This window comes from Psammomys obesus, unplaced genomic scaffold, assembly GCF_907164565.1.
Source record: "Psammomys obesus unplaced genomic scaffold, mPsaObe1.curated_primary_1811, whole genome shotgun sequence".
Taxonomy (NCBI): Eukaryota; Metazoa; Chordata; class Mammalia; order Rodentia; family Muridae; genus Psammomys; species Psammomys obesus.
In genome coordinates, this window is record NW_026596040.1 from 14,095,164 (window position 1) to 14,110,111 (window position 14,948).

Consider the following 14,948-nt stretch of genomic DNA (forward strand, 5'->3'; position numbering starts at 1 on the left):
TGGAGATAGAGGCTTGCCTGAGGGGTCATGACCCACAGATCGAGAACAGATCATCCCCCCCATCTGTGCTCTGTTACAAGTGGGCTGGATCATCATACCCCTGGACTTCTTTCTTATTTATCTTTTTTAGGTGTACATATTTTAGTATGTTTATCCTATCTTATAGGTCTAGTACCCACTTATAAGTGAGTATATACCATGTGTCTCTTTCTGCTCCTGGGATATCTCACTCAGATGACTTTAAAGGGGATGGACATTGGAAATAGGAGAGAACAAGTAACAGGACAGTAGCCTACCACAGAAGGCACCTGAAAGACTCTATCTAGCAGTGTATCAAAGCAGATGCTAAGACCCATAACCAAGCCTTTGGCAGAGTGTAGGGAATCTTATGAAGGAAGGAGGAATTAGTATAACCTAGAGGGGACAGGGAGCCCCACAAGGTCCAAATATATCTGAGCACAGGGGTCTTCTATGAGACCAAGGACCATGCATGGATATAACCTAGAACCCCTGCTCAGACATAACCCATGGTAGCTCAGTATCCAAGTGGGTTCCCTAGTAAGGGGGACAGGAACTGTTTCGGACATGAACTCATGAGCTTCCCCTCCCCACTGAGGGAGGAGCAGCCTTGCTAGGCCACAGAGAAGGACATTGCAACCATCCTGAAGATACCTGATAAGCTAGGGCCAGACGGAAGGAGAGGAGGACACCCCCTCTCAGTGGACTCGGAAGGGGGCAGGGAGGAGATGAGGGAGGGAGGGGAAGGTTGGGAAAGAAAGAGGGAGTGGGCTACAGCTGGGATACAAGTGAATGTATGAAATTATTTAAAAATAAAAAAATATTAAAAAAAAAAAAACAAGTGGGCTAGATCATGGCTTGTCGCTCCTAGAAAACAGTTGTACTTTTCTAGAGCTCACTGGCTTTCCCACCACCCACCTCACTTCACTGATAGAGAAAAGTTTATTTTTCAGTTTATCAATTCATATTTTTTCTAATGATCTCGGCCTCTTATGTCCTATGTCCCCAGTTTCATTGCTGCAGTGTCATTTATGCTATAGACATTTTATATAATCACATTCACAAGTCATTACAACCTTACCATCTGTGCTTTATGCCTTGCTTCAAAGAGCCCACTCAGTGTGGAAAAAAACAAAACAAACAAACAAAAATAAAACAAACAAAAACAGGTCATAACCCTTGATCATCCTCGCCATCTTGTTCAGCATACCGAGAATGCTAGGATCTGTTAACTGTCCACTATGTTCATTTTTCAAGCTGTTTTTTTTTTTTTTTTTTTTTCCCTGACCAGTCACAAAGGATGGGTGATATCTCCCTAGCACAAAATGTTTCCATCCTTTAGTACAATCCATTGCATGAGTAGAAGGCTACAATGCCCCATTGTTCCTTCTGCGGGACTTTGGACAATACAGGCATATAGGAAAGGTCAACCATTAGGCTTGGCTTACTCCAACTTTGCACATTCCCAATATTTGCCTGTCTTCTTCTGGACTGGTCTTTGTGGGAAACAAGCTCTGAACTAACATTCCTGCCTAAAAAGAATTGTTTGTGTATATAAGAGCTTGGGGCCATCGAATACTTGTTTGGTCAGATAGTGTATTTATCAAAGTGATTTATGTGTATTTCTGTACCCTGGAGAAACAGAAACTAAGTACCAAAGGACAATCATAACAATGGTGTGTATATGTGTGCATGCATGTGTGTGTAAAATGGATCCAATAAAAACCCAAGATACCCAGACTCAGGTGAGCATGCATGGTTGGAAACACATCCCATGGACTGTAATATATCATGGCAAGGACAAGCAAGTACACCCTGAGGAAAACCTCAGTTTAGGATTCATTCTCTGTCTTGTTCTTAGCAGATTAACTTGGACTATAAATTGACAATGTGATCAATGAGCTATTGCTATAAATATGATTTATGTTTAACATTTATTTGCTCTAGCAGACTAAAGCATGAATTGCTGAGGTTAGTCAGGTTGGCAGTTTGCACCTATAGGACAGATTCTCCGTTAAAAAAAGAAACTAAGCAAGCCCTGGTCACTGAGATTCAGATGAACTCTGACGTTTCACACTTGTGATGTCATTATGTAGAATGTGTGTCCATGACTCTACCGAGAGAGAATGCCCAGAAGGCTGTACCTGTCGTCATTTTAATGTCCAGCCATACTCCTCCCTGTGCTAATTTTATTGAGCCCTATTCTTGTAATAGTTAATAATAAATCACAAAACATTCAGCAAGTGTAACAGGTTTTCTGAGTCCTTTGAGTCTTTCTAGTGAAACATTGAGACTTGGAGTCGTCTTTGGGACTGAAATCTCTTGGGGAGCTGGCATAGGCATCATATTCATGCTGTGTGTCTTGTTTTTACTGTGAGTAATAAAATTACTTGGTTCTGATCCAGCAGCTCATTCCTCCACTCAGCCATGAAAATTCTCATGCCCCATAAAGTTTATGATATCCCCAAATAACCCTGCTATTCCTCCAGTACTTTAATAGCTTCATAGTGAAATGTGTATTCTAAATCCATCTGGAATTTATCCCTCTGCATTCTAGCAGATTAGTAAGCTACTTAATCAAACCAATTATTATAGTATTCAGCTAATCTACATTTCTTAGTTTTCTCTCTTTCTCTCTCTGTGTGGGTGAGAGAGAGAGAGAAATAGAGATCCCATATGTTTGTATTGATTTTGTGTTGTTCTGTTTTTTGAGACAGGGTCTCACTCTGTAGTTCAAGCTGTGTTCCAAAGCACACCAATTTACCTGCCTTAGGCTGCCTATGGCTAAGTAACCTCCCTTGAATTAGGTTAGAGTCATGTAACTTACAAATTACAGAAGTCATAAACAGAATGAGGAAGAAAATAACATCAATGTCTTCAGTCCTTGCCCACAAAACTTTATCTTCTTTAATCCCACAGTTGGATGCCCTCTCCCCATTTTCGTGATTCAGGAGCAATGGTTCCCTGAAAGAACTGTGATGGGCTTTCCTTTGTGCAAGTATCCCAGATTTAAGTGTTCATTAAACACTGTTGTGTTAAGCTAAAGTGAAGTTGGATTAAAAGGCAGTCTATGTAGCATATTGTGGTACAGAATTTGATGCTAGAAGAAGGGTGCTTATATGAGGAAGATGGGAAAACTTTAAGATGCATAGCACAGTCAGGATGAGATTTCCTTTGCAGATGTGAAAACAGGAGATTTATGTTATATGACAATTATTAAAGGGGTCATTTGCAATTACTTGGGCATTGGACCTTATGTCCACTGACCTCTTGTCTTGGGCTGAAGGTAGGACCTTAGAATCTTTAGTGAACGTTGTTATTGTCCTTTTTTAATCGAAGAAATAGATTTTAAAAGAGATAGTGAGATGAGCTATGCTAACATTTTGCTAGTTTGCAGATAAACCTGGAGCAAAAAGAAAACAAAACTATGTTTTTAATTCCAAACAGTAAGTTAAACTGAGACTTCAGGCCCCAACATAGATAACAGGAAAGGTTTAGTATTACCTCCTAAATACATCAGCCATGAAATATAGAGGCTAAGGGGAAAAGCAGTTAGCAGACTCGAGGGCTGCAATTAGGATAGAACTTCGGGAGGATACTACTTGCATAAATCATCAACCACATATCTTTGTACTAAATTACTTGTAATGCCAAAAGCACTCTAAGAGTCAGTTTTAGCAGCTTTTGAGTTGCCTGTTATAAAACGGATGTCCGGGCCTCTGTAGTTGTTTAGGGAAGAAGTATGTGATAAAAGATTGTGCAGTCCCCAAGGAAGAGTACAATCCCCATTGTATTCCTCAAGTGTGACCTAGATGGTGATGAGCAATGAAGACCCTCCAAGAGAATGAATGCAAAAGTAGAATGTAGTCCAACAGGACTTCAAAGAGAAAAAATAAATAAAACAGCTCTTTCCTAAAAGCAAATTGAAGTCAAAGAAATGCCTTCACTTTAGAGCAGAGGACTTCAAAACGCCGGCTCAAGGAGTACAAGTACCTCAGATGTGAACCTTTTCTGTCTCCGTTTACCAAATGGCAATTCTTGTTTAAAAAACAATCTCTGGGGTCACTCTGGTGTGTTGTGGCTAGTGGCAGTAGAGGGGTTTCTTTAAATTGTGTTTAGGCAAGGGTCTCCAGAGGTGGTCGAATCACTCGGGACTCAGAGATCTCTCGCTTAGAGTTGGTGCAAAGTAACAGGATGGGATTTTGGGTTGCTTCCCATGAGGAAGAAAGGATTCGTTATATTCTAATTGTGGGAGGATGTTTAATAACAAGACATACTATAGTGGGCTATGAATGTCCACTGTTTAAATGTTCATTGAATCTTTTTACCCCACTTTGGCACCTGGTTGAATTGCATTCCCATCCTTGAAGGGAGGCAAATGTTGACCAATGGAATGTGGGTGAAAATGGTTACGCAGCTTTTATTTGTCTCACAGAACATTAGAGGAACTCTTCCCTGTTTCCATGAGATATTACTGACATGGGCAATCTAGCAAGAAAAATTTAAAGGTGATGAAGTTCTGTTTGCCAGGGTCTCTCACTAATGACATGGAAAAAGTCCTCCCAACCATACCCAGCTGCCTACCGAACTTGATTCACATAAGCAAGAAAGAGGTGGTTGGCTAAGTATCTGCCACTGTAATTATGTTCCAACTCATGCTCAGTGTGTAGTTACGACTTTTTTTTTTTTTTCAAAATGTGAATGTTATTTTAATGCCACTGTTGAGTAACTGGGTCATTTTTTAATTGCTAATTTGAAATATCATGTTAATATTCCTAGTTGATTTCTGACTCGCTTTCTCTCCCTGTGTGTGTGCTTGCATGTGTGTGCATGCTCATCCTTTTATTCCATGAACTATTACTGAGGTAATTGCAGCTTTATTTTTTAATTATTTTTTTATTAATTACGGTTTATTCACTTTCTATCCCAGCTGTAGCTCCCTCCCTTGTCCCTTCCCAATCCCACCTTCCCACCCTCATCTCCTTCCATGCCCCTCCCCTAGTCCACTGATAGGGGAGGTCCTCTTCCTCTTCCCTCTGGCCCTAGCCTATGAGGTCTCATCAGGATTGGCTACATTGTCTTCCTCTCTGGCCTGGGCAGGGAGAAGTGATCAAAGAGCTACTGAGTTCATGTCAGAGACAGTCCCTGTTCCCATTACTAGCAAACCCACTTGGAGACTGAGCTGCCATGAGCTACATCTGAGCAGGAGTTCTAGGTTATCTCCAGGAATGGTCCTTGGTTGGAGTATCAGTCTCAGAAAAGTCCCCCGGGCCCAGATTTTTTGGTTTTGTTGCTCTCCTTGTGGAACTCCTGTCCCCTCCAGGTATTTCTATCTCCCCCTTCTTTCATAAGATTCTCTGTACTCTGCCCAAAGTTTGGCTCTGAGTCTCGGCATCTGCCTTGATACCCTGCTGGGTGGATGGAGTCTTTCAGAGCTCTTCTTTGATAGGCTCCTGTCCTGTTTCCTGTTTTCTCCCTCTTCTGATGTCTGTCCCATTTGCCTTTCTGAACGAGGATTGATCATCTAGGCATATATCCAAAATATGCTCAAGTATAGAACGGCTTTATATTTTATTTAGTTGTAAGTATTCTGACTTACCATTCTGTTAGTTACTTGATATGATGAACTGTCTGACAAAAGCACCTTAAAGAAGGAAGGGTTTATTCTGACACATGGTTTAAATTTACAGTCCATCATGGTGGGGAAGCCATGAAAGCAAGTGTGAGGTGGCTGCTGACATTGCTGTTTGCAGTCAGAAGAGAGTAGCTGACCAGTACTCCATTGACTTTTTTCTTTTCATTTCATTTACAGTGCCAGCCATGGGCAGAGCTGCTCACACTCAGGATGGTTCTTCCCTCCTTATTTAAACCTTTCTGTAAATTCCCTCCTAGACACACTCAGAAGTGTGTTCTCATGGTGGTTCTAAATCCTTTCATGTTTGTAATGAAAATTAAGCTACCATTCCCAGAAATCTTTTTACAGATACATTTTCTTATGTAGTCATAAGACTTTTTGAGTAAATTTTAAAATCCACTTGTCAAGTTTTAGACATTATTAATAACCTGGGGAATAACTGCATTTCAAGCATGTTCTCTAATTGCATAAGAACTGAGTCTTCTGTGAAACATTATAGAATTGAAAAAGAAATAATATGTGTGAAGACACATTCAGTAGCTGAAGTATGATGTCATCCTCCAGAAATCAAGTAGCCTTAAGCTGGACACTGGAATGTTGTTTGTCCTTGGAACATGTGTTTCTCTTCATGAGTAAACTTGTTTTGAAAGAAAGTCATTCTCTATGTTGTTTTCAGAATAAAATTAAAAGGATGTTTTTCAGTGAAGACAGCCAAAACTTAAGAGGGTCAATGAAAGGATGCGGATTATTTGTGTTTATTTTTAAACCAAACATGGTATGAATATTCCACAGTGACTTTAGCTCCCTCTGTCATGGACAGAAGTTCACAGTCCTCACATAACCAACCTAGGCCATCTGCAAAGTACATGTGAGGTAAAGTCCATTTTGTTCTTCTGTTTTCATTTCATCATAGGTATCATCCATGATAAATGAGAAGTCCTCAAGTCCTGCCTTACAGTTTCTATTGTTGACAAAACACCCTGATTGAAAATAAGTTGAGGTTGAGTTTGGTGTATTTCATCTTACAGCTTTCAGCCCACTATCCAGAGCAGTCAGGGAAGAAACTCGAGGGAGGAACCTGGAGGCAGGAACTGAAGCTTTCTCAAAGCTTCAGGGGTCACATTGCCCACTGTAAGCTGGGTCCTTTCACATTAATTGTCAATCAAGAAAATACACTATAGGCTTTCCCAAAGGCAAATCTGTTGGGGGGTATTTTCTCACTTAAGTTTCCTTCTTTCCAAAAGACTCTAGCTTGTGTCAAGTTGACAGAAGTTAGATAGCACAGACTATTAACTTTTAAAAATCTTAAGCACTGTCATCTAATGATCAGTATGCCAAGAATTTACTTTCTTCAGTGCTGGAGTAATGTTCTACTTTTGATAGCTGTAACTCCCTCAGTCTTGAAGGCCTCCCTTCAACTGTTAATTAGGTACTCAGATACCACCCATCACCTGCTTACATACTGCCAGCACCTTCCTCCAGAGCAGAAACCTTGTGAGCCTTGTGAGTACAAAGAATATGTTCCTTTTTTTTTTTTTTTTTTTTTTTTTTTGCGATATCCCACCTTTGAATAGGGTTTGGTATACAATAGGTTCTCAGTTAAACGCTTGCTTTTTCTTGTTTACTTTCTTTCTATGATAAATGTTTCATTCTATCAGTCAGGGTTAAATAGCTGCAGCTCTGAATTAGGAGTTATTAAAATAATTCAATGAGAGAGAAGGTGGGTTGAACCTAGATAACAGCTGTGGAATATAAAAAGGAAAGAGTAGGTGAAGAATTACAGGAGGAAAGTTAGTTAGTCCTGTAGGGAGTGCTTGGTTGAATAACAGAAAGAAGAAGGTAGCTTGATGATTGTTCCACATCAGGAAACCATTTGAAGTTTGCTGTCAATAAAATGAAAGCAGTCAGGGTGACCGTTTGTTTTCATTTCTGTAAGCTGTGTGGTTTTTGTTTTTATTTAGTGTTCTTCATCTTTTTTATTGGTAGTCTGTAGGAGTTTTTATGTTGAAAAATTAACTCTTTGCTTACCATGAATCACTGTTGACTCTCCTGAGTTTTTCTGTGTTTTTTGTTGTTGTTGTTTTAAAAAATAATTTGATTTTGTCATGTCATGAATGAGTTTAATTTTTTAATTCTGAACTGGTTGGTTTTGGTGTATATAAAAACTTTGAACTTCTGCAGAAGCATAGCAAACAAACAAACAAAAATAAAAGGTACCCAAACAAATTAAAAGTCGCAGCTGGGCATAGTGGTACACTCTTTTAATCCCAGCACTTGGGGAGGCAGAGGCAGGCGGATCTTTGTAGGCCAGTCTGGTCTACAAAGCGACTCTAAGAGAGCCAAAACTACACAAAGAAACTCTGTCTCAAAAAAACCAAAAGGCAAACCAAAACAAAACAAAAAAACAAAAAGAGATACAAAATATATGGACTTCATCTTATGTAGACCAACCACTTCTGGGCATGAGGCCTGTCTTTGAATGTAGTTGGTATACCCAGTGATAACCCATCAGGGGAAACTAATTTCTCTTTCCCAGAAAATATTAATTGCAAATATCTTCTTGGCTAGAAGTGGGACTTGGCGTTCACTTCCCCTTTTTGGTGCTAGGATTTCCTCTGGTTTGAACCTTAGTAGGTCTTATGTATGCCATAAGTAGTCCCTGTGTATTCATATGTTCATCAGCACTGTGGCAGCTGGGAGATGCTGTTTCTTTAGAGTTTTCCATCATCTATGATTTTTACAACTTTTCAGTCTCCTCTTTTGAATAGGTCCTTGAGCTTTGAAGGGAGGGGTATGAGGAAGACATCCCTTTTAGAACAGAGTGATCCAAAGTCCCTTGCTCTTTGGACTTTGTTCAGTGGTGAGTCCGGTGTCATTGTAAGAAACAACTTCTCTGATGAGGGTTGAATGATGCTGTGCCCTCTGGGTATAGCAATTTGTCATTAGGAAGCATTTTATTGCAGTGTTCCTCCTGCAGAATAATAATATTAGGTTTTCTCTATGCCTGTGGCCCATCCTGTCTTAAACTTTTGGTCATTTTAACAGGGTGCTTGATTCTTGTTTTTATCTATATCCTGTACACTTTCCTAGATTATTTATTCAACAATTTTCTCAAGTGAGATATTCACTCATTTTTTAATACCCTTTTAGCAATCTCATATAAGTTGTGATTCATTATGATTTCTAAACTAGTAATTCTTTCACTTCATATTCCTTTTATGATTCATTTTTAAGTGTCTTTCTATGTTCTTTTGCTTTTTTATCAAGAGTTTTTTGGAAATCAGTTTTTAAGTTATAAACTATGTATTGTCTTAAAATATACATTCACCTCAATAAGTGTACACACCTGCCCATCAATTCATTTGCTTCAGAAATCTCCACCATGTTTTCTGCTATGTGCATTTGTGTCAAATATTTTTAATTTTATATGCAAATTAGAATTTTTCATTGTTGCTTTATGCAGTCAGTATTAATATAGACTTACAAAATTGCTAAATTTCTATCATTTTTATCTGTCTCTAGCCTTCATTCTGTAGTTTTCTTATTGCTTAGGCCTTAAAAATAGTGAAGTCTCTTAGTGTTAAGTCCTGTTATTTTGATCTTTCAGAGCGTTGCTTATATTTTAATGCCACTCAACACAATACTCTTATCCATCACTATGAGAATTCTTTTTTGTTTCTGATTTTCTTTCTTTCCACTGAAAAATATTCCCATCAATCACATTGACATTCTTTCTACTAAGAACTTCTGCATCTGAAAATGATTCTCTCATAATATTAAGTAATCTTGCCACTTAATAGGGACTATATTTATAGTTGGGATTTTATATAGTACATCAGACTCTATGAGGGATGAGACTGTAAGCATTCTAGGCATTTCAAGATGTCTTGGCAACTCCTTAATGCTGGCATTAGAGCACAGAAGAGGATAAAGACAATATGTACATGTGTGAGTGTGATGAATTTCTGCAAACTTGACAAAAGCAGGTGAAGGCTTAAATTTGTCTTTAGTTCATATCTATCAAGGTCTTCTCCAGACAGTATCTCCTTAGTGTCTTTGCTAAATAATAATTAAATTAATATAGTTTTTCTTTCTCTTCAATCTCTTTCCTCCATAAGAAATGTTAGTTGGTAGTAGTATTCTTGGATTTTTGTCTTGATTTTGGTTAATCTAAGTATCAGAACATCGATGTCATAAGTTAGGGTTACTATTGCTATGATGAAGCATCATGACTAAAAGAAAGTTGGAGAGGAAAGGGTTTATTCAGCTTACTCTTCCACATTGTTGTTCGTCATCAAAGGAAGTCAGGACAGGAACTCAAACAGGGCAGGAACCTGGACTCAGGGGCTCATGCAGAGGCCGTGGAGGGTTCTGCTTTACTTACTCTTCATCGCTGGCTCAGCCTTCTTTCTTATAGAACCCAGGACCACGAGCTGAGGGCTGGCACTACCCACAATGGGCTGGGCCCTCCCTCATCAATCACTAATTTAAAAAATGCCCTACATCCAGATCTTATGGAGGCATTTTTTTTTTTTTTCATTTGAGGTACCCTCCTTTCTGGATAACTCTAGCTTGTGCCAAGTTGATATGAAACTAACTTAGCACAGTGTACTTATATGCCTTGAATTATGCATTTGACTCCTACTATGAACTATGAAAAAATAGCAAAATCAACTTTTTCTGCCTTTCTTGTGGCATTTCAACCTTATGCAGGCTTATAGATTTTATACTCTGTTTTGTCATCCCAGTCTTTAGGGATCATATGACTTTCCAAAGGAGGCATACCTGCCAAGTGATGAAGCTAAGATGTGACTTTGGCTAGCCTGTGTTACTAACAACTATATTGTGCTCTTGCTGTTTTCGTTTTTCCAATTTTTGAATACAAAATAAATCATATGTCATATACCTAATAATACATTTTTCTCACAGCACTGGAAAGCTGCGAAGTCCAGAGTCAAATGCACAGAAGAGTCAAAGTTTGGGTGGTTTATTTATCATAGATTGTGCCTTCTTGTGAAGTCTTTACATGGTAAAAGAGGCAAAGAATCTACCTTTGTTCTCTTTAGAGGGCACTAAGCTCTGTGTAGGGTTCTGCCATCATAACCTAATCATCTTCCAAACACCTCACCTCTTGGAAAAGATTTGAAGCTAGGACTCCTATGTGTGAGTGGGGGTTGGGAGCGGCACTGTAGCTATACATTTTGATCACACTAGGTTTTTTTCAAAACCACCATAATTTTGACAAAACAACTTCTCACAAAAATTGTAAGAAGAGTCAAAACATTTAACAATATTCATAATGTTGAGGGTATCCACCAGAGAAGATTGCGTAGACACGGATTTAAGGCAATAGAAAGTCTTTATTATCCAGCTGGCGACAACACTGGGTGTTTGGGATCCCAGTGTAGTTCCAAGATTTTCTTAAGGTGAGCTTTTATACACAAAACCCATCTCCTGGTTGACATACTTAACTAAGACAGCTAGCCAGAAGCAGAACTATTGAAGCCAAAAAGCAAGGTTAGAACAAGTAGAGACTCTCACAGAACTATGGACTTTGGCGGATTGGCAGGCGGTACTGTCTATGTACTGATTTTCATGGCCTGAATGACACTACCATCATGGAGTCAGTTGTGCTAAGGTTTAGAGGCCTACTAAGGTCTGAGGAGACAAAGACAGTAAATGACATTCTTTACAGACACACTTGTTCAACATTACCATGGGTTTATTTTTAGAAAATTTAGTTGAAAATGAATGCAGGCCAGGTGGTGGTAGTGTATACCTGAAATCCCAGCACTCAGGAGGCAGAGGAAGGCAATTTCTGTGAATTCCGGGCCAGACTGATCTACAGAGTGAATTCCAGGACAGTCAGAGTTACACAGAGAAAAAAGAAAATCCGAGTCTTAAAACCACCACCACCACCACCATTACTTATCACCCGCCCCCTCAAAAAAAGAAAAAGAAAAAAAAAAATCAGTGCAATCTGGTCAAAATAAAATTTGAGACAGTAAAGACAGTTTCTAAACAAAACAGCTAGGAAAAGGATTTTCCATAATGAAAATAGATATCTTAAAGTGACAGTCAATACTGTACTTAATATTAGAAGTTAAAAAATATGACTAGGATAGCTGTCATTGTCATTTCCCCTTAACAGTGTTCTGAAAGTTCAAGCCGGGACAGTAAAAGAAAAACTGTAGTTATAGAAGGCTAGAAACACAAGAAAGAAGCACTAACCATAGAAAACTAGAAAGAAGGAAATAAAATTAATGTGGAGTCGGCTGTGGACTAGTCCTTACTTGTAGGGAGGATATTCGCTGGTTTTATTCCATTTTGGTTTAGTTAAGGTTTTCTTTTATGTCCTTGCCATCACAAAGTTGTCCTTGTTTCTTTAATCTGTCCTTAGGACTGTTGAATGACAAGCTACACATAGGTGAAGAATGGGAGAAACTTCAGCTCTGCTTCTAGTCTCAGATCTATCTCTCTCTCTCTCTCTCCTTTTTCCTTCCTCTTTTTTCATCTTCATGCTCTTCTCTTTTTCTTTCTTCCCTACTCTCTGCCTCTACTTCTTTCCTTCCTTCCTTCCTCCAAGATCTAATTTTATTTATCCCTTTAAGGATAATAAAGGAAAAAGAAAAAAAAAAGCCCAAAGTCTGCTTACAATAACTTATTTGGCTTCTGAGAAATAAAGATTATTTTTCTTTTTGATCATAAACTTTTTAAAAAAGATTTATTTATTTATACATATGAGTACTTTATTTGCATGTATGCCTGAATTACAGAAGAGAGCATCAGATCCTATTATAGATGGTTGTGAGCCACCATGTGATTGCTAGGAATTGAACTCAGGATCTCTGGAAGAGCAAACAGTACTCTTAATTGCTGAGCCAGCTCTCCAGCCCCGATCATAGACTTTTTTAAGTTTTATTTTCATATATATGTATGTTTGAATGAATCTATGTCATGTGTGTGTGGGTGCCCATGGAGCCAGAAGAGGAAGGTCAGATCTCCTCAAGCTGAAGTCACTAGCAATTGTGAGCCACCTGATACGGGTGCTGCGAACAGAGCTCTGCTCATCTGGAAGAACAGAAATGCCACTGGGCCATCTCCAGCCTCTGGACTGATGGAAAGCATAAGCAAAACCTCAGGGAATCTGGTAGGTGTGGCTAGATGAAAGAAGCCCTTGAGTGCTTTTCAGGGTGCTTGAAAATGAGTCTACAAGACACTGAGGAACCAAATTTAAAATAAAAGATTTGAGGAAGAAGATTGCTATGTAAAGCATGTAAGACATTTACCTTGCCAAGTGTCCTCCGCCTTCCTGTCTTTCCAGTAACCAACCTTTCTTAAAATGTTCCAGGTCAACAATTTCCCATGATATTTCAAATCAACAGATCATTTGTGGAGGGTTAAAATTACACTTGACCGTCATAGGAAAAATACACATACACAGGACAAAACAGCTCCAAAAACAATGTTTTTGCTTTTCTTAGGAAAGAACACTGCACCTTGAAGATCTTTCATGAGCTTCCAAAATGCTCTCAAGTTACTAAAAGGAAAAAGTAGTTTATTATCAGGTTTACATTTTAATATTTAATTTAATAAATTACATTAATGAAAGAAATAAATAGTGCAATTCACATAAAAAAGCAAACATTCCATTATGCAACATTCTTGTTCTTTAAAAACAACATTAATTATGACACTGGATATAACAGTTCTCATTAATAACTAGCAAAATGGGTAACTGAAAGTCTGATGTGGAATTTTATAATGGATGGATGAACCCACTAGTCTTAACATCACAGAAAGACAGCCAGATTCATGGGGCTTCTTTGTAGGACATAGTTGTGAAGAGACAGTGTGTCCTTAATCAGGTTTTGCTTAAACCTTTCATCTGGTTAAGCCTCTAGATAGATTCTTTCATAATAACTGTAAAGACCCAAAGGCTGCGTTTAAGAGCACCAAGGGATGCAATTAGCAAAATACATAACAGAGAATTGTATAAGACAAAATTATATATTTTCCCAGACATTATCAACAAGAAAAAGTAATAATGGAGAATATACATAAACCGTGTAATAAACAATTTTGGTGTGTGGACATAGTTTAATTATGATTCAAACAAGATGACTTGACAAACTAAAGTAATGGTTTTAAGAGATAATGGAAGAGAATTATATATTAAGTATTTGATAATCTTAGGAAAATGTTTATTTTTCAGAAGAAAAGATAATATGGTGTTTTTAAAGCTTCCTAACTATGAAAACCCAATAACTGAACAACTGGATAAAACCATGCAGTATCATAGATTTATTTTAAAATAATAGAATGATCAAGACATTGAGAAGTAGGGAATAATAGGAGGCCCTGTGGCCCTGTTCTGGTAATTGCTAATGGTGACTCTAATGCCAATGGAGACTTGTCATCTTGGTTCTTCTAGATTCTTTCATGTTTAAACACTCTGATAGAAAGTAGTGCAAGCTATCACTCAGAGCAATCTATACTATGGAGAAAAGCTTTAAAGGGGAATATCAAACTTTTATTTTTTTCCAAGATATAAGAGTAAAACATTATTAGGCCTTTTCGTATTATATCTGATGCTCATTTAATGGAAATGCATTCAGGATTTTCATGGTATGAACTTTTAGAGTGTTGCTATATTTAGATCATCAAAGGTCATTTTCTAAGTTGACCAAAATTAAAGTAGAATCTTTAGATGACTCACCATAATTCTTGTTATAGTAACATTAGAGAGTAATGATTATTTACTCTGTCCAATGGTTCAGTTTCTTTGCTAATGCTTCCTAAGTCTTGTAAACTTAATTATTACATACAATCCTCAAGTGTGGGACACATGTAGGTCTTTGTGCTCAGTGATAAGCACTAGGGAAATCATGAATGTTAAGCACACAGAATTGTCTTTTCAAAGAGAGGGATGTGGAATGTGTTTTTCACCCAGGAGGGTAGCAAGAGATGTGGCTGATAGCTGAGGCACCATCTGTGTAGCCTGGCCACACTGGCTCTCCCAAACCATTATCATGAGCTTGCTTATCTTGAGCTTGTTTCCAACGTTAATTTATAGAACCTATCATGAAAGATGTCACTTGTACTTAACAAGAGTTTTGAAGTGGTCATATCTTAAGCTTTGTTGTTCACATGAGTATGAGTTAATTAATATCAGAAAATTTTTTGCAAATTGTACTGTGCTTAAAAATGCCTAAAATCAGCTGCTGTCAGAATCCTGAGGTCTGAACTCAGGGGCTAGTGAATTGTGTTGAAAAAAACTGGTTTGGTGGTCTCA